General features: G+C 42.5%; 9 non-coding genes across 9 annotated transcripts; all 9 read right to left on the minus strand.

Annotated features, from left to right (window-relative positions):
- Nucleotides 1–3,005: 3,005 nt before the first annotated feature.
- On the minus strand, nt 3,006–3,087 carry TRNAS-AGA (transfer RNA serine (anticodon AGA)). Its single transcript has one exon. It is a non-coding gene; the product is annotated as a tRNA-Ser (tRNA).
- Nucleotides 3,088–5,946: 2,859 nt separating this feature from the next.
- On the minus strand, nt 5,947–6,028 carry TRNAS-AGA (transfer RNA serine (anticodon AGA)). The gene has a single exon. It is a non-coding gene; the product is annotated as a tRNA-Ser (tRNA).
- A 2,038-nt stretch (nt 6,029–8,066) lies between these two features.
- Nucleotides 8,067–8,138, minus strand: TRNAH-GUG (transfer RNA histidin (anticodon GUG)). Its single transcript has one exon. It is a non-coding gene; the product is annotated as a tRNA-His (tRNA).
- A 1,290-nt stretch (nt 8,139–9,428) lies between these two features.
- On the minus strand, nt 9,429–9,510 carry TRNAS-AGA (transfer RNA serine (anticodon AGA)). Its single transcript has one exon. It is a non-coding gene; the product is annotated as a tRNA-Ser (tRNA).
- A 2,033-nt stretch (nt 9,511–11,543) lies between these two features.
- Nucleotides 11,544–11,615, minus strand: TRNAH-GUG (transfer RNA histidin (anticodon GUG)). The gene has a single exon. It is a non-coding gene; the product is annotated as a tRNA-His (tRNA).
- A 1,288-nt stretch (nt 11,616–12,903) lies between these two features.
- TRNAS-AGA (transfer RNA serine (anticodon AGA)) lies at nt 12,904–12,985 on the minus strand. The gene has a single exon. It is a non-coding gene; the product is annotated as a tRNA-Ser (tRNA).
- A 3,410-nt stretch (nt 12,986–16,395) lies between these two features.
- TRNAS-AGA (transfer RNA serine (anticodon AGA)) lies at nt 16,396–16,477 on the minus strand. The gene has a single exon. It is a non-coding gene; the product is annotated as a tRNA-Ser (tRNA).
- Nucleotides 16,478–17,976: 1,499 nt separating this feature from the next.
- Nucleotides 17,977–18,048, minus strand: TRNAH-GUG (transfer RNA histidin (anticodon GUG)). Its single transcript has one exon. It is a non-coding gene; the product is annotated as a tRNA-His (tRNA).
- Nucleotides 18,049–19,333: 1,285 nt separating this feature from the next.
- On the minus strand, nt 19,334–19,415 carry TRNAS-AGA (transfer RNA serine (anticodon AGA)). Its single transcript has one exon. It is a non-coding gene; the product is annotated as a tRNA-Ser (tRNA).
- Between the last annotated feature and the right edge of the window lie 2,103 nt (nt 19,416–21,518).

Below are 21,518 nucleotides of genomic sequence, written 5' to 3' on the forward strand. Positions count from 1 at the left end.
CACTTTATTCCAATCAAGATGGCTTCAGGTGTGCCATACCTTTGTAATAAGTAGGACTGTTAGCGCTCTAGTTGTTCTTTAGAACACTCTGGGACATTCTGTCATTGGGCTATACTTGGGCTACATCTGGGTGATATTTGGGCTACATTTGGGCTCTTTTGTCTCTGGTGGCCATTTTGGGAGACTGCATGTCAGAATGTTTTAATGAAATAGAAAAGGATTTGAGAAGTCACTCAAAATGTGCCCTAATTTTTCATTCTGCAGCACTAATCATACTTTCTATGGCAAAATATACCCCCTCATGTTGTTTCTTTTTAAATTAAATGTTTTAAGAGTTACCACTTTATTCCAATCAAGATGGCTTCAGGTGTGCCATACCTTTGTAATAAGTAGGACTGTTAGCGCTCTAGTTGTTCTTTAGAACACTCTAGGAGGCTGCAGTAGAACACAAAGGAATCAACTGACAGTCTCTGTCCTTGTTGGATGTACATGTTTTACTGAGAATGTCAGACTTCATTTTCACATGACTGAGAAAGATAATGTGAATTTACAGAAAATATGCTTTCAGTTTAGCTTATAGATCCCCTTCCAAACCACTGTGGGAAAATCATGAGATATTAGTTTTCTTTCAAACAATATTCATGATATCACAGCAGAAGGTTTTTTCACATGGTAAAATCACCTTAGAACCCACCACAATTCCTAAAACGAGTATGGTACCATCAACAAATGATTTATAATGTAACTAAAGTCCTAAAACCCTCTATTAACTACAATGCTTTTTAATGAGGTGCTATCATGTATATTGGTCCCAAGATGGCTGCCAACACTTCTTGGATGAAGTGCTGACAGCCAATCAGATCAGATGTGTGGTTAGGCTCCGCCCAGATATATATCTTTTTTTGAACCTAAATTACTCAAAATCCACTGGAGCACATATATTGAGACCTAGCAAAGGCACATCGGGCTAAGAGTCCCTACAATTTTGCCAAGTTTCGTGCAAATCCATTCAGCCGTTCGAGCTAAAAGTGAGGCCAACCGCTCTATGGAAATTAACATGGGAAAAACACGTTTTGGGACCCCCCTTTTTTCTCGGCCCCCCCTTGATGAAACCCCCCCAAATTGTCAGGGGCTGCTCAGAAACAAAATGTTCCATTTTCCTGAAAATTTCAGCCAATTCCGTCCACAAACGCCAAAGTTATTAGACATAGAATTCTCAAAAATCCCATAGAGAAAAAATCCTAACTATATATACCTACTGGCGACCGCCAGTAGGTAATATATATATATATATATATATATTTTAATTTTCACAGGCGATAGGTAGATGTTCACTTAGCTTGTGTTTTCAGTGACTGGCGCTGTAGGCGCTTCTCGCCCGGTCTTGTTCCCTTAGGACTTGAATCTCCGACAGGATTTGACTGGCGGCCGCTTCTCAGCGTCTTGGCGGCTGTCAACGGTATTTCTCAGTCTTTTTATTCTGACGCTCACAATGCCCTCAGAGACTCGCGATTGACTTTCTGCACCGAGTCTGAGTCCGACGTCTTCCACAAAATGATTCGCTCAGGTACTCGACTTCTCAAACTGGGAAATGCTTATTACTAGAATCTTCGTCGCTTCAGGAAAACGAACCTCCTCAGCTAGGGTCTTCAGTGAAGTGCGCGTTTTTCATGACGCTCGCGCTCCACATAGAAGTCTCAGCAGCTGGGGTCTGAGAGACTAGAACGTCTGCTGTCTTCCACGCTGGCAACAACGGCGGCCATCTTACGTCTCCAAGATCGCACCTTGTCAACCCAAGTGTTTGTAGTACCTCTTGATTCACTCAACAGCGCAGTTGGATAGGTAATGACAGGGCCCACAGATTGAGTCCTGACACCGCCTGCTTGTGAACTGCCAGTAGTCAAAGATCACACATACACTTGTGGGCCTGTGATGGGACACCAATGCAGAGAAACACACCTGGCGCAGATCTTCTTTTCTGTCTATTAGACCTGCATCTCCCCTTTACCTCCTCAAGCCATCTGTATGTGAAGCAAGAAAGAGTTAAGGAGCGGTCCATCTACACTTTTATAGGGAGGATGCTGCCGTGAGCTCCTCCCAGCTAATCACACAAACAGCAGTAAAGCAAGATAACTACACAGTTAGGGGGGACTGCATGGTTAGGTTTTTGAGGAATTATTGAAACTGACCTCAGTGACCCATGATCAGAGCTGTGGCTAATGACTGCGTGCCTAATTATGATGAAGCAAGCACCATGGCTCGTAGGGGCCCCACAACACGCTTTTCTTAGCTCATTGAATTAAAGTATAAACGTCTGCCATGTGTGAGTGGTAAAGACTTGTTAATTTGGTTGCTTTTTCCAGTTCATGTCTGACAACAAGATGAAGGAACATTGGGGCATCAGAAGCTTTGGAAAGTAGCCACCAACCTCAGAGAAAGAGAGAAAGAGGGAAAAGGCAGTATGAGGTGTGGAGAAAACAGCAGCAGGTACAAGGCGCTCAAATGAGATTAATGGCGCCTAAATAGAGCACGTAAAGGAACAGTTACAAATCTAAGAAAAGGGAAAGAAAGACTAGGAAAAAAACACAGAAAGAGCCTGTAGATAAAATTCTCTTCCTGGGACAGCAGGCTAAGAGAAATTACACAGGGAGCAGTTAAGCTTGTAACACGGGGAGAATAGAAAAGAAAATGCAGTTTTATGAAGTGTGTTTGCCTAATCCAGCAAGCACTTTTGTTTTATTTTTCTATTTGCTTCTTTTATTGGTAAAGTAAGTTTCAAGTGCATGCACAGGTATGACTGAGAGAGCCAGGGTATAATAATTTGAAGCGTTTGTACCAGCGCTAATGTAGGACGAGAGTTATAGCAAAGATATGAAAGGGGTAGCGATAATAAATATGTGAAAGGGCAATAGTGACACCAAAATAAGCCACCTATTTATAAAACTGACATGGAAGAAATACTAAAGGTTAATTTCTGAAATTGTAGCCGATGTTAAAAAGATTCTCGTTGCTGGCAGGATTCGAACCTGCGTGGGGAGACACCAATGGATTTCTAGTCCATCGCCTTAACCACTCGGCCACAACAACTGACTGTAAGCTTTGTGCAAATAATCTGTATGCAAGTTTTCAAGGTGTTCCACAGCAAATTCCTGATATTCTGCAATGCACTTTTTAAAAATAATGTTTTTTTCAGCAGGCACATTCTCTCCTAAAAACAAAAATTGCATGAGTATATCTCTAGTTTGGAAAAGGATAGGCTTTCATGCATACTCTCATCTGGCACTCAAGTTTTTGGGACCCTATTGCACTCTGTTTTCGTGCTGCTTTTAGTTTATGGCCCATATTACAGAAGTCTACCATCTTTGAGTATTTGAGGCTCCTTTGTAAGTGCTTTATCTTTTTTCCTTGAAGAGCTATATAATAAAGGGATTCGGGAAAGATTGCATTTATGGAAGATAAAAGAAGGCAAACTTGTCTCACCAAATGCCGTAGAGAAACCTGATGTTTTACTCATGTTATCCTTAGTTCGATATTGTTAGACCTTGCATTCTTAAGGTGGTCTCAACCCTACCTTTTTGCTTTTCACCTCCGCATTTTGCTGTATCTTTTTGTTGGCCTTAGGACTCTGATCAATTTATCGCTACTAATCAGTGCTGAAGTGCACGTGCTTCTTCCCTAATCATGTGTGTAATTGGAGTATACCTGACTGACAGATTTAATTTACTTGAAAGCCCCTTATAAAGTGGTATACCATATACCCAGGGACTGATTGTGCAGCCCAAAGAAGTAGCATTTCAAACCTGTCTCAAGCCTGCTACTGCAGTGCCTGTGCTGCAGTGTACTGCCACTTCGACTTGCCATTTAAAACTACTTGCCAAGCCTTAAACTCCAATTTTATTACATATAATTAACCCCTAAGGTAGGCCCTAGGTAGTCCTAGGGGCATCATGCTATGTAAGTAAAAGGTAAGACATGTACTGTGGTAGTTTGCATGTCCTGGTAGTACCAAACAGTCTATTACATTTTTCACTACTGTGAGGTCTGCCCCTCTCATAGGTTAACATTGGGTATTCCCTTATACTTTTTGGGGGGTAATTCCATATCAGAGAGGAGAAGCTTTATTTATTTATTGATGAATCCTATTTACTGGTGAGGTTGGATTTAACTTTACTATTTTATAAATGATATTTTTAGAGAGTGAGCATTTCTCTGCACTTACTGCTCTATTTGCCTGAAAACCTGTCTCCAATTGACGTCTGGATTGGGCTGCGAGACAGCTACATTTGTGCATTCCATCTAGACAGCCACAACACAGGTCACTCAGCTGCAACTGAATTCATCTGCTTTCTGATTGGCATGGGGGAGAGCTCCGTTCCCCCCACCACTAATATGTTCAAGAACGATAATTTATGTCAGTAGGTACAATATAGCTACATCTTATAATCATGTGCGTTTAAATAATTTGTCGTTAGATCGTTTAAATATTTAAAAGGATCTGTTTTAATAGACATTTTACAAAAACAACTGGTACATTTAGTAGTTCTGTAAAAGAAAAACCCAACTGCCGTGACATTGCCAACCACAATGCCGTGACTCTGATTTGAACCGAGGTTGCTGCGGCCACAACGCAGAGTACTAACCACTATACAATCACGGCGAGCTACTTGGGCTCAATAACATACAGTGACATGGAGAATTTATAATTCGGAACACTCAGGGCTACTCCTGTGATAGGCTGAATGTGTTCATTGCTTCCTCATTCCTTATACAAATGCTTTGTCTCCTCAGTGGTTGATAGGCTGAAACCGTTTCCTGGCCGCCTGCTTGTGTACTGCCAGTAGTCAAAGATCACACATACACATGTGGGCCTGTGATGGGACACCAATGCAGAGAAACACACCTGCCGCAGATCTTCTATTCTGTCTATTAGACCTGCATCTCCCCTGTACCTCCTCAAGCCATCTCTACGTGAAGCAAGAAAGAGTTAAGGAGAGGTCCATCTACTCTTTTATAGGGAGGATGCTGCCGTGAGCTCCTCCCAGCTAATCACACAAACAGCAGTAAAGCAAGATAACTACACAGTTAGGGGGGACTGCATGGTTAGGTTTTTGAGGAATTATTGAAACTGACTTCAGTGACCCATGATCAGAGCTGTGGCTAATGACTGCGTGCCTAATTATGATGAAGCAAGCACCATGGCTCGTAGGGGCCCCACAACACGCTTTTCTTAGCTCATTGAATTAAATTATAAACTTCTGCCATGTGTGAGTGGTAAATGCTTGTTAATTTGGTTGCTTTTCCAATTCACGTCTGACAACAAGATGAAGGAGCATTGGGGCATCAGAATCTTTGGAAAGTAGCCACCAACCTCAGAGAAAGAGAGAAAGAGGGAAAAGGAAGTATGAGGTGTGGAGAAAACAGCAGCAGGTACAAGGAGCTCAAATGAGATTAATGGCGCCTAAATAGAGCACGTAAAGGAACAGTTACAAATCTCAGAAAAGGGAAAGAAAGACTAGGAAAAAAACACAGAATGAGCCTGTAGATAAAATTCTCTTCCTGGGACAGCAGGCTAAGAGAAATTGCACAGGGAGCAGTTAAGCTTGTAACACGGGGAGAATAGAAAAGAAAATGCAATTTTATGAAGTGTGTTTGCCTAATCCAGCAAGCACTTTTATTTTATTTTTCTGTTTGCTTCTTTTATTGGTAAAGTAAGTTTCAAGTGCATGAACAGGTATGACTGAGAGAGCCAGGGTATAATAATTTGAAGCGTTTGCACCAGCGCTAATGTAGGACGAGAGTTATAGCAAAGATATGAAAGCGGTAGCGATAATAAATATGTGAAAGGGCAATAGTGACACCAAAATAAGCCACGTATTTATAAAACTGACATGGAAGAAATACTAAAGGTTAACTTCTGAAATTGTAGCCGATGTTAAAAAAAATTCTCATTGTTGCCAGGATTCGAACCTGCGCGGGGAGACACCAATGGATTTCTAGTCCATCGCCTTAACCACTCGGCCACAACAACTGACTGTAAGTTTTGTGCAAATAATCTGTATGAAAGTTTTCAAGGTGTCCCACAGCAAATTCCTGATATTCTGCAATTCACTTTTTAAAAATAATGTTTTTTTCAGCAGGCACATTCTCTCCTAAAAACAAAAATTGCATGAGTATATCTCTAGTTTGGAAAACGATAGGCTTTCATGCATACTCTCATGTGGCACTCAAGTTTTTGGGACCCTATTGCACTCTGTTTTCGCGCTGCTTTTAGTTTATGGCCCATATTACAGAAGTCTACCATCTTTGAGTATTTGAGGCTCCTTTGTAAGTGCTTTATCTTTTTTCCTTGAAGAGCTATATATTGAAGGGATCCGGGAAAGATTGCATTTATGGAAGATAAAAGAAGGCAAACTTGTCTCACCAAATTGCGTAGAGAAACCTGATGTTTTACTCATGTTATCCTTAGTTCGTTTTTGTTAGACCTTGCATTCTTAAGGTGGTCTCAACCCCACCTTATTGCTTTTCACCTCCGCATTTTTCTGTATCTTTTTGTTGGCCTTAGGACACTGATCACTTTATCGCTACTAATCAGTGCTGAAGTGCACGTGCATCTTCCCTAATCATGTGTGTAATTGGAGTATACCTGACTGACAGATTTAATTTACTTGAAATCCCCTTGTAAAGTGGTATACCATATACCCAGGGACTGATTATGCCGCCCAAAGAAGTAGCATTTCAAACTGTCTCAAGCCTGCTACTGCAGTGCCTGTGCTGCAGTGTACTGCCACTTCGACTTGCCATTTAAAACTACTTGCCAAGCCTTAAACTCCAATTTTATTACATATAATTAACCCCTAAGGTAGGCCCTAGGTAGTCCTAGGGGCATCATGCTATGTAAGTAAAAGGTAAGACATGTACTGTGGTAGTTTGCATGTCCTGGTAGTACCAAACAGTCTATTACATTTTTCACTACTGTGAGGTCTGCCCCTCTCATAGGTTAACATTGGGTATTCCCTTATACTTTTTGGGGGGTAATTCCATATCAGAGAGGAGAAGCTTTATTTATTTATTGATAAATCCTATTTACTGGTAAGGTTGGATTTAACTTTACTATTTTATGAATGTCATTTTCTAGAGAGTGAGCATTTCTCTGCACTTACTGCTCTATTTGCCTGAAAACCTGTCTCCAATTGACGTCTGGATTGAGTTGCGAGACAGCTACATTTGTGCATTCCATCTAGACAGCCACAACACAGGTCACTCAACTGCAACTGAATTCATCTGCATTCTGATTGGCATGGGGGAGAGCTCCGTTCCCCCCACCGCAAATAGGTTCAAGAACGATAATTTAGCCGACTGGACTAAGGAAACGCCCTCTACGCCGGAACCACAGCCAAGCTACAGAAAAGACTCCAGCGCATCCAGAACGCCTCCGCCCGACTCATCCTGGATGTCCCCTGACGCAGCCACATCTCCGGCCACCTGAGGAACCTGCACTGGCTCCCCGTCGACAAGAGGATCACGTTCCGGCTCCTCACCAACACACACAAGTCTCTCCACGACCTGTGCCCCAAGTACCTCAACGACCGCCTGACCTTCTACACGCCCACCCGCCAGCTACGGTCCACCAGCCTCGCCCTCGCAGCCGTACCACGCATCCGAAGAGCCACCGCCGGAGGAAGATCCTTCTCTTACCTGGCTGCCAAGACTTGGAACTCCCTCCCCATCCACCTTCGGCTGACCCAGGACCATCTCGCCTTCAGGAAACAACTCAAGACCTGGCTGTTCGAGCAGTAGCAGACCCCTCCCCCCAAGCACCTTGAGACCCTCCCGGGTGAGTAGTGCGCTATACAAATGGCATGATTGATTGATTGATTGATTGATTAATTTATGTCAGTAGGTACAATATAGCTACATCTTATAATCATGTGTGTTTAAATAATTTGTCGTTAGATCGTTTAAATATTTATAAGGATCTGTTTTAATAGACATTTTACAAAAACAACTGGTACATTTGGTAATTCTGTAAAAGAAAAACCCAACTGCCATGACATTGCCAACCACAATGCCGTGACTCGGATTCGAACCGAGGTTGCTGCGGCCACAACGCAGAGTGCTAACCACTATACGATCACGGCGAGCTACTTGGGCTCAATAACATATAGTGACATGGAGAATTTATAATTCGGAACACTCAGGGCTACTCCTGTGATAGGCTGAATGTGTTCATTGCTTCCTCATTCCTTATACAAAGGCTTTGTCTCCTCAGTGGTTGATAGGCTGAAACCGTTTCCTGGCCGCCTGCTTGTGAACTTCCAGAAGTCAAAGATCACACATACACTTGTGGGCCTGTGATGGGACACCAATGCAGAGAAACACACCTGGCGCAGATCTTCTATTCTGTCTATTAGACCTGCATCTCCCCTGTACCTCCTCAAGCCATCTGTATGTGAAGCAAGAAAGAGTTAAGGAGAGGTCCAACTACACTTTTATAGGGAGGATGCTGCCGTGAGCTCCTCCCAGCTAATCACACAAACAGCAGTAAAGCAAGATAACTACACAGTTAGGGGGGACTGCATGGTTAGGTTTTTGAGGAATTATTGAAACTGACCTCAGTGACCCATGATCAGAGCTGTGGCTAATGACTGCATGCCTAATTATGATGAAGCAAGCACCATGGCTTGTAGGGGCCCCACAACACGCTTTTCTTAGCTCATTGAATTAAATTATAAACTTCTGCCATGTGTGAGTGGTAAATGCTTGTTAATTTGGTTGCTTTTCCAATTCACGTCTGACAACAAGATGAAGGAACATTGGGGCATCAGAATCTTTGGAAAGTAGCCACCAACCTCAGAGAAAGAGAGAAAGAGGGAAAAGGAAGTATGAGGTGTGGAGAAAACAGCAGCAGGTACAAGGAGCTCAAATGAGATTAATGGCGCCTAAATAGAGCACATAAAGGAACAGTTACAAATCTAAGAAAAGGGAAAGAAAGACTAGGAAAAAAACACGGAAAGAGCCTGTAGATAAAATTCTCTTCCTGGGACAGCAGGCTAAGAGAAATTACACAGGGAGCAGTTAAGCTTGTAACACGGGGAGAATAGAAAAGAAAATGCAGTTTTATGAAGTGTGTTTGCCTAATCCAGCAAGCACTTTTATTTTATTTTTCTGTTTGCTTCTTTTATTGGTAAAGTAAGTTTCAAGTGCATGAACAGGTATGACTGAGAGAACCAGGGTATAATAATTTGAAGCGTTTGCACCAGCGCTAATGTAGGACGAGAGTTATAGCAAAGATATGAAAGCGGTAGCGATAATAAATATGTGAAAGGGCAATAGTGACACCAAAATAAGCCACCTATTTATAAAACTGACATGGAAGAAATACTAAAGGTTAACTTCTGAAATTGTAGCCGATGTTAAAAAAAAATTCTTGTTGTTGGCAGGATTCGAACCTGCGCGGGGAGACCCCAATGGATTTCTAGTCCATCGCCTTAACCACTCGGCCACAACAACTGACTTTTTGTGAAAATAATCTGTATGAAAGTTTTCAAGGTGTCCCACAGCAAATTCCTGATATTCTGCAATTCACTTTTTAAAAATAATGTTTTTTTCAGCAGGCACATTCTCTCCTAAAAACAAAAATTGCATGAGTATATCTCTAGTTTGGAAAAGGATAGGCTTTCATGCATACTCTCATGTGGCACTCAAGTTTTTGGGACCCTATTGCACTCTGTTTTCGCGCTGCTTTTAGTTTATGGCCCATATTACAGAAGTCTACCATCTTTGAGTATTTGAGGCTCCTTTGTAAGTGCTTTATCTTTTTTCCTTGAAGAGCTATATATTGAAGGGATCCGGGAAAGATTGCATTTATGGAAGATAAAAGAAGGCAAACTTGTCTCACCCAATTGCGTAGAGAAACCTGATGTTTTACTCATGTTATCCTTAGTTCGTTTTTGTTAGACCTTGCATTCTTAAGGTGGTCTCAACCCCACCTTATTGCTTTTCACCTCCGCATTTTGCTGTATCTTTTTGTTGGCCTTAGGACTCTGATCACTTTATCCCTACTAATCAGTGTTGAAGTGCACGTGCTTCTTCCCGAATCATGTGTGTAATTGGAGTATACCTGACTGACAGATTTAATTTACTTGAAAGCCCCTTGTAAAGTGGTATACCATATACCCAGGGACTGATTGTGCCGCCCAAAGAAGTAGCATTTCAAACTGTGTCAAGCCTGCTACTGCAGTGCCTGTGCTGCAGTGTACTGCCACTTCGACTTGCCATTTAAAACTACTTGCCAAGCCTTAAAATCCAATTTTATTACATATAATTAACCCCTAAGGTAGGCCCTAGGTAGTCCTAGGGGCATCATGCTATGTAAGTAAAAGGTAAGACATGTACTGTGGTAGTTTGCATGTCCTGGTAGTACCAAAGAGTCTATTATATTTTTCACTACTGTGAGGTCTGCCCCTCTCATAGGTTAACATTGGGTATTCCCTTATACTTTTTGGGGGGTAATTCCATATCAGAGAGGAGAAGCTTTATTTATTTATTGATAAATCCTATTTACTGGTAAGGTTGGATTTAACTTTACTATTTTATAAATGTCATTTTTAGAGAGTGAGCATTTCTCTGCACTTACTGCTCTATTTGCCTGAAAACCTGTCTCCAATTGACGTCTGGATTGGGTTGCGAGACAGCTACATTTGTGCATTCCATCTAGACAGCCACAACACAGGTCACTCAACTGCAACTGAATTCATCTGCATTCTGATTGGCATGGGTGAGAGCTCCGTTCCCCCCCACCGCAAATAGGTTCAAGAACGATAATTTAGCCGACTGGACTAAGGAAACGCCCTCTACGCCGGAACCACAGCCAAGCTACAGAAAAGACTCCAGCGCATCTAGAACGCCTCCGCCTGACTCATCCTGGATGTTCCCCGACGCAGCCACATCTCCAGCCACCTGAGGAACCTGCACTGGCTCCCCGTCGACAAGAGGATCACGTTCCGGCTCCTCACCAACACACACAAGTCTCTCCACGACCTGGGCCCCAAGTACCTCAACGACCACCTGACCTTCTACACGCCCACCCGCCAGCTACGGTCCACCAGCCTCGCCCTCGCAGCCGTACCACGCATCCGAAGAGCCACCGCCGGAGGAAGATCCTTCTCTTACCTGGCTGCCAAGACTTGGAACTCCCTCCCCATCCACCTTCGGCTGACCCAGGACCATCTCGCCTTCAGGAAACAACTCAAGACCTGGCTGTTCGAGCAGTAGCATACCCCTCCCCCCAAGCGCCTTGAGACCCTCCCGGGTGAGTAGTGCGCTATACAAATGGCATGATTGATTGATTGATTGATTGATTAATTTATGTCAGTAGGTACAATATAGCTACATCTTATAATAATGTGTGTTTAAATAATTTGTCGTTAGATTGTTTAAATATTTAAAAGGATCTGTTTTAATAGACATTTTACAAAAACAACTGGTACATTTGGTAATTCTGTAAAAGAAAAACCCAACTGCCATGACATTGCCAACCACAATGCCGTGACTCGGATTCGAACCGAGGTTGCTGCGGCCACAACGCAGAGTACTAACCACTATACGATCACGGCGAGCTACTTGGGCTCAATAACATATAGTGACATGGAGAATTTATAATTCGGAACACTCAGGGCTACTCCTGTGATAGGCTGAATGTGTTCATTGCTTCCTCATTCCTTATACAAAGGCTTTGTCTCCTCAGTGGTTGATAGGCTGAAACCGTTTCCTGGCCGCCTGCTTGTGAACTGCCAGAAGTCAAAGATCACACATACACTTGTGGGCCTGTGATGGGACACCAATGCAGAGAAACACACCTGGCGCAGATCTTCTATTCTGTCTATTAGACCTGCATCTCCCCTGTACCTCCTCAAGCCATCTGTATGTGAAGCAAGAAAGAGTTAAGGAGAGGTCCATCTACACTTTTATAGGGAGGATGCTGCCGTGAGCTCCTCACAGCTAATTACACAAACAGCAGTAAAGCAAGATAACTACACAGTTAGGGGGACTGCATGGTTAGGTTTTTGAGGAATTATTGAAACTGACCTCAGTGACCCATGATCAGAGCTGTGGCTAATGAGTGCGTGCCTAATTATGATGAAGCAAGCACCATGGCTCGTAGGGGCCCCACAACACGCTTTTCTTAGCTCATTGAATTAAAGTATAAACTTCTGCCATGTGTGAGTGGTAAATGCTTGTTAATTTGGTTGCTTTTCCATTTCACGCCTGACAACAAGATGAAGGAACATTGGGGCATCAGAATCTTTGGAAAGTAGCCACCAACCTCAGAGAAAGAGAGAAAGAGGGAAAAGGCAGTATGAGGTGTGGAGAAAACAGCAGCAGGTACAAGGAGCTCAAGTGAGATTAATGGCGTCTAAATAGAGCACGTAAAGGAACAGTTACAAATCTCAGAAAAGGGAAAGAAAGACTGGGAAAAAAACACAGAAAGAGCCTGTAGATAAAATTCACTTCCTGGGACAGCAGGCTAAGAGAAATTACACAGGGAGCAGTTAAGCTTGTAACACGGGGAGAATAGAAAAGAAAATGCAGTTTTATGAAGTGTGTTTGCCTAATCCAGCAAGCACTTTTATTTTATTTTTCTGTTTGCTTCTTTTATTGGTAAAGTAAGTTTCAAGTGCATGCACAGGTATGACTGAGAGAGCCAGGGTATAATAATTTGAAGCGTTTGCACCAGCGCTAATGTAGGACGAGAGTTATAGCAAAGATATTAAAGCGGTAGCGATAATAAATATGTGAAAGGGCAATAGTGACACCAAAATAAGCCACCTATTTATAAAACTGACATGCAAGAAATACTAAAGGTTAACTTCTGAAATTGTAACCGATGTTAAAAAAAATTCTCGTTGTTGGCAGGATTCGAACCTGCGCGTGGAGACCCCAATGGATTTCTAGTCCATCGCCTTAACCACTCGGCCACAACAACTGACTGTAAGTTTTGTGCAAATAATCTGTATGAAAGTTTTCAAGGTGTCCCACAGCAAATTCCTGATATTCTGCAATGCACTTTTTAAAAATAATGTTTTTTTCAGCAGGCACATTCTCTCCTAAAAACAAAAATTGCATGAGTATATCTCTAGTTTGGAAAAGGATAGGCTTTCATGCATACTCTCATGTGGCACTCAAGTTTTTCGGACCCTATTGCACTCTGTTTTCGTGCTGCTTTTAGTCTATGGCCCATATTACAGAAGTCTACCATCTTTGAGTATTTGAGGCTCCTTTGTAAGTGCTTTATCTTTTTTCCGTGAAGAGCTATATAATAAAGGGGTCAGGGAAAGATTGCATTTATGGAAGATAAAAGAAGGCAAACTTGTCTCACCAAATGCCGTAGAGAAACCTGATGTTTTACTCATGTTATCCTTAGTTCGTTTTTGTTAGACCTTGCATTCTTAAGGTGGTCTCAACCCCACCTTATTGCTTTTCACCTCCGCATTTTGCTGTATCTTTTTGTTGGCCTTAGGACTCTGATCACTTTATCGCTACTAATCAGTGCTGAAGTGCACGTGCTTCTTCCCGAATCATGTGTGTAATTGGAGTATACCTGACTGACAGAATTAATTTACTTGAAAGCCCCTTGTAAAGTGGTATACCATATACCCAGGGACTGATTGTGCCGCCCAAAGAAGTAGCATTTCAAACCTGTCTCAAGCCTGCTACTGCAGTGCCTGTGCTGCAGTGTACTGCCACTTCGACTTGCCATTGAAAACTACTTGCCAAGCCTTAAACTCCAATTTTATTACATATAATTAACCCCTAAGGTAGGCCCTAGGTAGTCCTAGGGGCAACATGCTATGTAAGTAAAAGGTAAGACATGTACTGTGGTAGTTTGCATGTCCTGGTAGTAACAAACAGTCTATTACATTTTTCACTACTGTGAGGTCTGCCCCTCTCATAGGTTAAGATTGGGTATTCCCTTATACTTTTTGGGGGGTAATTCCATATCAGAGAGGAGAAGCTGTATTTATTCATTGATAAATCCTATTTACTGGTGAGGTTGGATTTAACTTTACTATTTTATAAATGCCATTTTTAGAGAGTGAGCATTTCTCTGCACTTACTGCTCTATTTGACTGAAAACCTCAATCAATCAATCAATCAGTGACATTTATAGAGCGCACTACTTACCCGTAGGGTCTCAAGGCGCTTGGGGGGGGGGGGGGTGCCGTTACTGCTCGAACAGCCAGGTCTTGAGCTTCTTCCTGAAGGAGAGGTGGGCTTGGGTCAGGCGCAGGTCGGCTGGGAGGGAGTTCCAGGTCTTGGCGGCCAGGTAGGAGAAGGACCTTCCTCCTGTTGTCGCTCTGCGGATGCGTGGGACGGTGGCGAGAGCGCGGATGGCTGAGCGGAGGTGACGTTTGGGAGCGTGGAAGTTGATTCGGGTGTTGAGGTAGCTCGGGCCTTGATCGTGTAGGGCTTTGTGTGCGTGGGTGAGGAGGCGGAAGGTGATTCTCTTGTTGACGGGAAGCCAATGAAGGTCTCTTAGGTGTCCGGAGATGTGGCTGTTTCGTGGGATGTCAAGGATGAGTCTGGCTGAGGCGTTCTGGATCCGCTGGACTCTCTTCTGGAGCTTGGCGATGGTTCCGGCGTAGAGGGCGTTGCCGTAGTCCAGTCGGCTGGTGACGAGGGCCTGGGTGACCTGTCTCCAATTGACGTCTGGATTGGGCTGCGAGACAGCTACATTTGTGCATTCCATCTAGACAGCCACAACACAGGTCACTCAACTGCAACTGAATTCATCTGCATTCTGATTGGCATGGGGGAGAGCTCCGTTCCCCCCACCGCAAATAGGTTCAAGAACGATAATTTATGTCAGTAGGTACAATATAGCTACATCTTATAATCATGTGTGTTTAAATAATTTGTCGTTAGATCTTTTAAATATTGAAAAGGATCTGTTTTAATAGACATTTTTCAAAAACAACTGGTACATTTGGTAATTCTGTAAAAGAAAAACCCAACTGCTGTGACATTGCCAACCACAATGCCTTGACTCGGATTCGAACTGAGGTTGCTGCAGCCACAACGCAGAGTACTAACCACTATACGATCACGGAGAGCTACTTGGGCTCAATAACATACAGTGACATGGAGTATTTATAATTCGGAACACTCAGGGCTACTCCTGTGATAGGCTGAATGTGTTCATTGCTTCCTCATTCCTTATACAAAGGCTTTGTCTCCTCAGTGGTTGATAGGCTGAAACCGTTTCCTGGCCGCCTGCTTGTGAACTGCCAGGAGTCAAAGATCACACATACACTTGTGGGCCTGTGATGGGACACCAATGCAGAGAAACACACCTGGCGCAGATCTTCTTTTCTGTCTATTAGACCTGCATCTCCCCTGTACCTCCTCAAGCCATCTGTATGTGAAGCAAGAAAGAGTTAAGGAGAGGTCCATCTACACTTTTATAGGGAGGATGCTGCCGTGAGCTCCTCCCAGCTAATCACACAAACAGCAGTAAAGCAAGATAACTACACAGTTAGGGGGACTGCATGGTTAGGTTTTTGAGGAATTATTGAAACTGACCTCAGTGACCCATGATCAGAGCTGTGGCTAATGACTGCGTGCCTAATTATGATGAAGCAAGCACCATGGCTCGTAGGGGCCCCACAACACGCTTTTCTTAGCTCATTGAATTAAAGTATAAACTTCTGCCATGTGTGAGTGGTAATGATTTGTTAATTTGGTTGCTTTTCCAATTCATGTCTGACAACAAGATGAAGGAACATTGGGGCATCAGAAGCTTTGGAAAGTAGCCACCAACCTCAGAGAAAGAGAGAAAGAGGGAAAAGGCAGTAGGAGGTGTGGAGAAAACAGCAGCAGGTACAAGGAGCTCAAATGATATTAATGGCGCCTAAATAGAGCACGTAAAGGAACAGTTACAAATCTAAGAAAAGGGAAAGAAAGACTAGGAAAAAACACAGAAAGAGCGTGTAGATAAAATTCTCTTCCTGGGACAGCAGGCTAAGAGAAATTACACAGGGAGCAGTTAAGCTTGTAACATGGGGAGAATAGAAAAGAAAATGCAGTTTTATGAAGTGTGTTTGCCTAATCCAGCAAGCACTTTTATTTTATTTTTCTACTTGCTTCTTTTATTGGTAAAGTAAGTTTCAAGTGCATGAATGGTATGACTGAGAGAGCCAGGGTATAATAATTTGAAGCGTTTAGACCAGCGCTAATGTAGGACGAGAGTTATAGCAAAGATATGAGAGGGGTAGCGATAATAAATATGTGAAAGGGCAATAGTGACACCAAAATAAGCCACCTATTTATAAAACTGACATGGAAGAAATACTAAAGGTTAACTTCTGAAATTGTAGCCGATGTTAAAAAGATTCTCGTTGTTGGCAGGATTCAAACCTGCGCAGGGAGACCCCAATGGATTTCTAGTCCATCACCTTAACCACTCGGCCACAACAACTGACTGTAAGTTTTGTGCAAGTAATCTGTATGCAAGTTTTCAAGGTGTTCCACAGCAAATTCCTGATATTCTGCAATGCACTTTTTAAAAATAATGGTTTTTTCAGCAGGCACATTCTCTCCTAAAAACAAAAATTGAATGAGTATATCTCTAGTTTGGAAAAGGATAGGCTTTCATGCATACTCTCATGTGGCACTCAAGTTTTTGGGACCCTATTGCACTCTGTTTTCGTGCTGCTTTTAGTCTATGGCCCATATTACAGAAGTCTACCATCTTTGAGTATTTGAGGCTCCTTTGTAAGTGCTTTATCTTTTTTCCTTGAAGAGCTATATAATAAAGGGGTCAGGGAAAGATTGCATTTATGGAAGATAAAAGAAGGCACCCTTATCTCACCAAATGCCGTAGAGAAACCTGATGTTTTACTCATGTTATCCTTAGTTTGTTTTTGTTAGACCTTGCATTCTTAAGGTGGCCTCAACCCTACCTTATTGCTTTTCACCTACGCATTTTGCTGTATCTTTTTGTTGGCCTTAGGACTCTGATCACTTTATCGCTACTAATCAGTGCTGAAGTGCACGTGCTTCTTCCCTAATCATGTGTGTAATTGGAGTATACCTGACTGACAGATTTAATTTACTTGAAAGCCCCTTGTAAAGTGGTAGAACATATACTCAGGGACTGATTGCGCCGACCAAAGAAGTAGCATTTCAAACCTGTCTCAAGCCTGCTACTGCAGTGCCTGTGCTGCAGTGTACTGCCACTTCAACTTGCCATTTAAAACTACTTGCCAAGCCTTAAACTTCAATTTTATTACATATAATTAGCCCCTAAGGTAGGCCCTAGGTAGTCCTAGGGGCATCATGCTATGTAAGAAAAAGGTAAGACATGTACTGTGGTAGTTTGCATGTCCTGGTAGTACCAAACAGTCTATTACATTTTTCACTACTTTGAGGTCTGCCCCTCTCATAGGTTAGCATTGGGTATTCCCTTATACTTTTTGGGGGGTAATTCCCTATCAGAGAGGAGAAGCTTTATTTATTTATTGATAAATCCTATTTACTGGTGAGGTTGGATTTAACTTTACTATTTTATAAATGCCATTTTTAGAGAGTGAGCATTTCTCTGCACTTACTGCTCTATTTGCCTGAAAACCTGTCTCCAATTGACGTCTGGATTGGGCTGCGAGACAGCTACATTTGTGCATTCCCTCTAGACATCCACAACACAGGTCACTCAACTGCAACTGCATTCATCTGCATTCTGATTGGCATGGGGGAGAGCTCTGTTCCCCCCACCGCAAATAGGTTCAAGAACGATAATTTATGTCAGTATGTACAATATAGCTACATCTTATAATCATGTGTGTTTAAATAATTTGTCGTTAGGTTGTTTAAATATTTAAAAGGATCTGTTTTTAATAGACATTTTACAAAAACAACTGGTACATTTGGTAATTCTGTAAAAGAAAAACCCAACTGCGGTGACATTGCCAACCACGATGCCGTGACTCGGATTCGAACCGAGGTTGCTGCAGCCACAACGCAGAGTACTAACCACTATACGATCACGGCGAGCTACTCGGGGTCAATAACATTCAGTGACATGGAGAATTTATAATTTGGAACACTCAGGGCTACTCCTGTGATAGGCTGAATGTGTTAATTGCTTCCTCATTCCTTATACAAAGGCTTTGTCTCCTCAGTGGTTGATAGGCTGAAACCGTTTCCTGGCGGCCTGCTTGTGAACTGCCAGGAGTCAAAGATCACACATACACTTGTGGGCCTGTGATGGGACACCAATGCAGAGAAACACACCTGACACAGATCTTCTATTCCGTCTATTAGACCTGCATCTCCCCTGTACCTCCTCAAGCCATCTGTATGTGAAGCAAGAAAGAGTTAAGGAGCGGTCCATCTACACTTTTATAGGGAGGATGCTGCCGTGAGCTCCTCCCAGCTAATCAGACAAACAGCAGTAAAGCAAGATAACTACACAGTTAGGGGGGACTGCATGGTTAGGTTTTTGAGGAATTATTGAAACTGACCTCAGTGACCCATGATCAGAGCTGTGGCTAATGACTGCGTGCCTAATTATGATGAAGCAAGCACCATGGCTCGTAGGGGCCCCACAACACGCTTTTCTTAGCTCATTGAATTAAAATATAAACTTCTGCCATGTGTGAGTGGTAAATGCTTGGTAATTTGGTTGCTTTTCCAATTCACGTCTGACAACAAGATGAAGGAACATTGGGGCATCAGAAGCTTTGGAAAGTAGCCACCAACCTTAGAGAAAGAGAGAAAGAGGGAAAAGGCAGTATGAGGTGTGGAGAAAACAGCAGCAGGTACAAGGAGCTCAAATGAGATTAATGGCGCCTAAATAGAGCACGTAAAGGAACAGTTACAAATCTCAGAAAAGGGAAAGAAAGACTAGGAAAAAAACACAGAATGAGCCTGTAGATAAAATTCTCTTCCTGGGACAGCAGGCTAAGAGAAATTACACAGGGAGCAGTTAAGCTTGTAACACGGGGAGAATAGAAAAGAAAATGCAGTTTTATGAAGTGTGTTTGCCTAATCAAGCAAGCACTTTTGTTTTATTTTTGTTTGCTTCTTTTATTGGTAAAGTAAGTTTCAAGTGCATGCCCAGGTATGACTGAGAGAGCCAGGGTATAATAATTTGAAGCGTTTGCACCAGCGCTAATGTAGGACGAGAGTTATAGCAAAGATATGAAAGCGGTAGCGATAATAAATATGTGAAAGGGCAATAGTGACACCAAAATAAGCCACGTATTTATAAAACTGACATGGAAGAAATACTAAAGGTTAACTTTTGAAATTGTAGCCGATGTTAAAAGTTTCTCGTTATTGGCAGGATTCGAACCTGCGCAGGGAGACCCCAATGGATTTCTAGTCCATCGCCTTAACCACTCGGCCACAGCAACTGACTGTAAGTTTTGTGCAAATAATCTGTATGAAAGTTTTCAAGGTGTCCCACAGCAAATTCCTTGTATTCTGCAATTCACTTTTTTAAAATAATGTTTTTTTCAGCAGGCACATTCTCTCCTAAAAACAAAAATTGCATGAGTATATCTCTAGTTTGGAAAAGGATCGGCTTTCATGCATACTCTCATGTGGCTCTCAAGTTTTTGGGACACTATTGCACTCTGTTTTCGTTCTGCTTTTAGTCTATGGCCCATATTACAGAAGTCTACCATCTTTGAGTATTTGAGGCTCCTTTGTAAGTGCTTTATCTTTTTTACTTGAAGAGCTATATAATAAAGGGGTCAGGGAAAGATTGCATTTATGGAAGATAAAAGAAGGCACCCTTATCTCACCAAATGCCGTAGAGAAACCTGATGTTTTACTCATGTTATCCTTAGTTTGTTTTTGTTAGACCTTGCATTCTTAAGGTGGCCTCAACCCTACCTTATTGCTTTTCACCTACGCATTTTGCTGTATCTTTTTGTTGGCCTTAGGACTCTGATCACTTTATCGCTACTAATCAGTGCTGAAGTGCACGTGCTTCTTCCCTAATCATGTGTGTAATTGGAGTATACCTGACTGACAGATTTAATTGACTTGAAAGCCCCTTGTAAAGTGGTATACCATATACCCAGGAACTGATTGTGCCGCCCAAAAAAGTAGCATTTCAAACCTGTCTCAAGCCTGCTACTGCAGTGCCTGTGCTGCAGTGTACTGCCACTTCGACTTGCCATTTAAAACTACTTGCCAAGCCTTAAACTCCAATTTTATTACATATAATTAACCAAAAGGTAGGCCCTAGGTAGTCCTAGGGGCATCATGCTATGTAAGTAAAAGGTAAGACATGTACTGTGGTGGTCTGCACGTCCTGGTAGTACCAAACAGTCTATTACATTTTTCACTACTGTGAGGTCTGCCACTCTCATAGGTTAGCATTGGGTATTCCCTTATACTTTTTGGGGGGTAATTCCATATCAGAGAGCAGAAGCTTTATTTATTTATTGATAAATCCTATTTACTGGTGAGGTTGGATTTAACTTTACTATTTTATAAATGCCATTTTTAGAGAGTGAGCATTTCTCTGCACTTACTGCTCTATTTGCCTGAAAACCTGTCTCCAATTGACGTCTGGATTGGGCTGCGAGACAGCTACACTTGTGCATTCCCTCTAGACAGCCACAACACAGGTCACTCAAAGCAACTGCATTCATCTGCATTCTGATTGGCATGGGGGAGAGCTCCATTCCCCCACCGTAAATAGGTTCAAGAACGATAATTTATGTCAGTAGGTACAATATAGCTACATCTTATAATCATGTGTGTTTAAATAATTTGTCGTTAGATCGTTTAAATATTTTAAAGGATCTGTTTTTAATAGACATTTTACAAAAACAACTGGTACAATTGGTAATTCTGTAAAAGAAAAACCCAACTGCCGTGACATTGCCAACCACAATGCCGTGACTCAGATTCAAACCGAGGTTGCTGCAGCCACAATGCAGAGTACTAACCACTATACGATCACGACGAGCTACTTGGGTACAATGACATACAGTGACATGGAGAATTTATAATTCGGAACACTCAGGGAACTCCTGTGATAGGCTGAATGTGTTCATTGTTTCCTCATTCCTTATACAAAGGCTTTGTCTCCTCAGTGGTTGATAGGCTGAAACTGTTTCCTGGCCGCCTGCTTGTGAACTGCCAGGAGTCAAAGATCACACATACAATTGTGGGCCTGTGATGGGACACCAATGCAGAGAAACACACCTGGCGCAGATCTTCTATTCTGTCTAGTAGACCTAAATCTCCCCTGTACCTCCTCAAGCCATCTGTATGTGAAGCAAGAAAGAGTTAAGGAGCGGTCCATCTACACTTTTATAGGGAGGATGCTGCCGTGAGCTCCTCCCAGCTAATCACACAAACAGCAGTAAAGCAAGATAACTACACAGTTAGGGGGGACTGCATGGTTAGGTTTTTGAGGAATTATTGAAACTGACCTCAGTGACCCATGATCAGAGCTGTGGCTAATGACTGCGTGCCCAATTATGATGAAGCAAGCA

This window comes from Lissotriton helveticus, chromosome 12 (assembly GCF_964261635.1).
Source record: "Lissotriton helveticus chromosome 12, aLisHel1.1, whole genome shotgun sequence".
In the NCBI taxonomy this organism is placed as follows: Eukaryota; Metazoa; Chordata; class Amphibia; order Caudata; family Salamandridae; genus Lissotriton; species Lissotriton helveticus.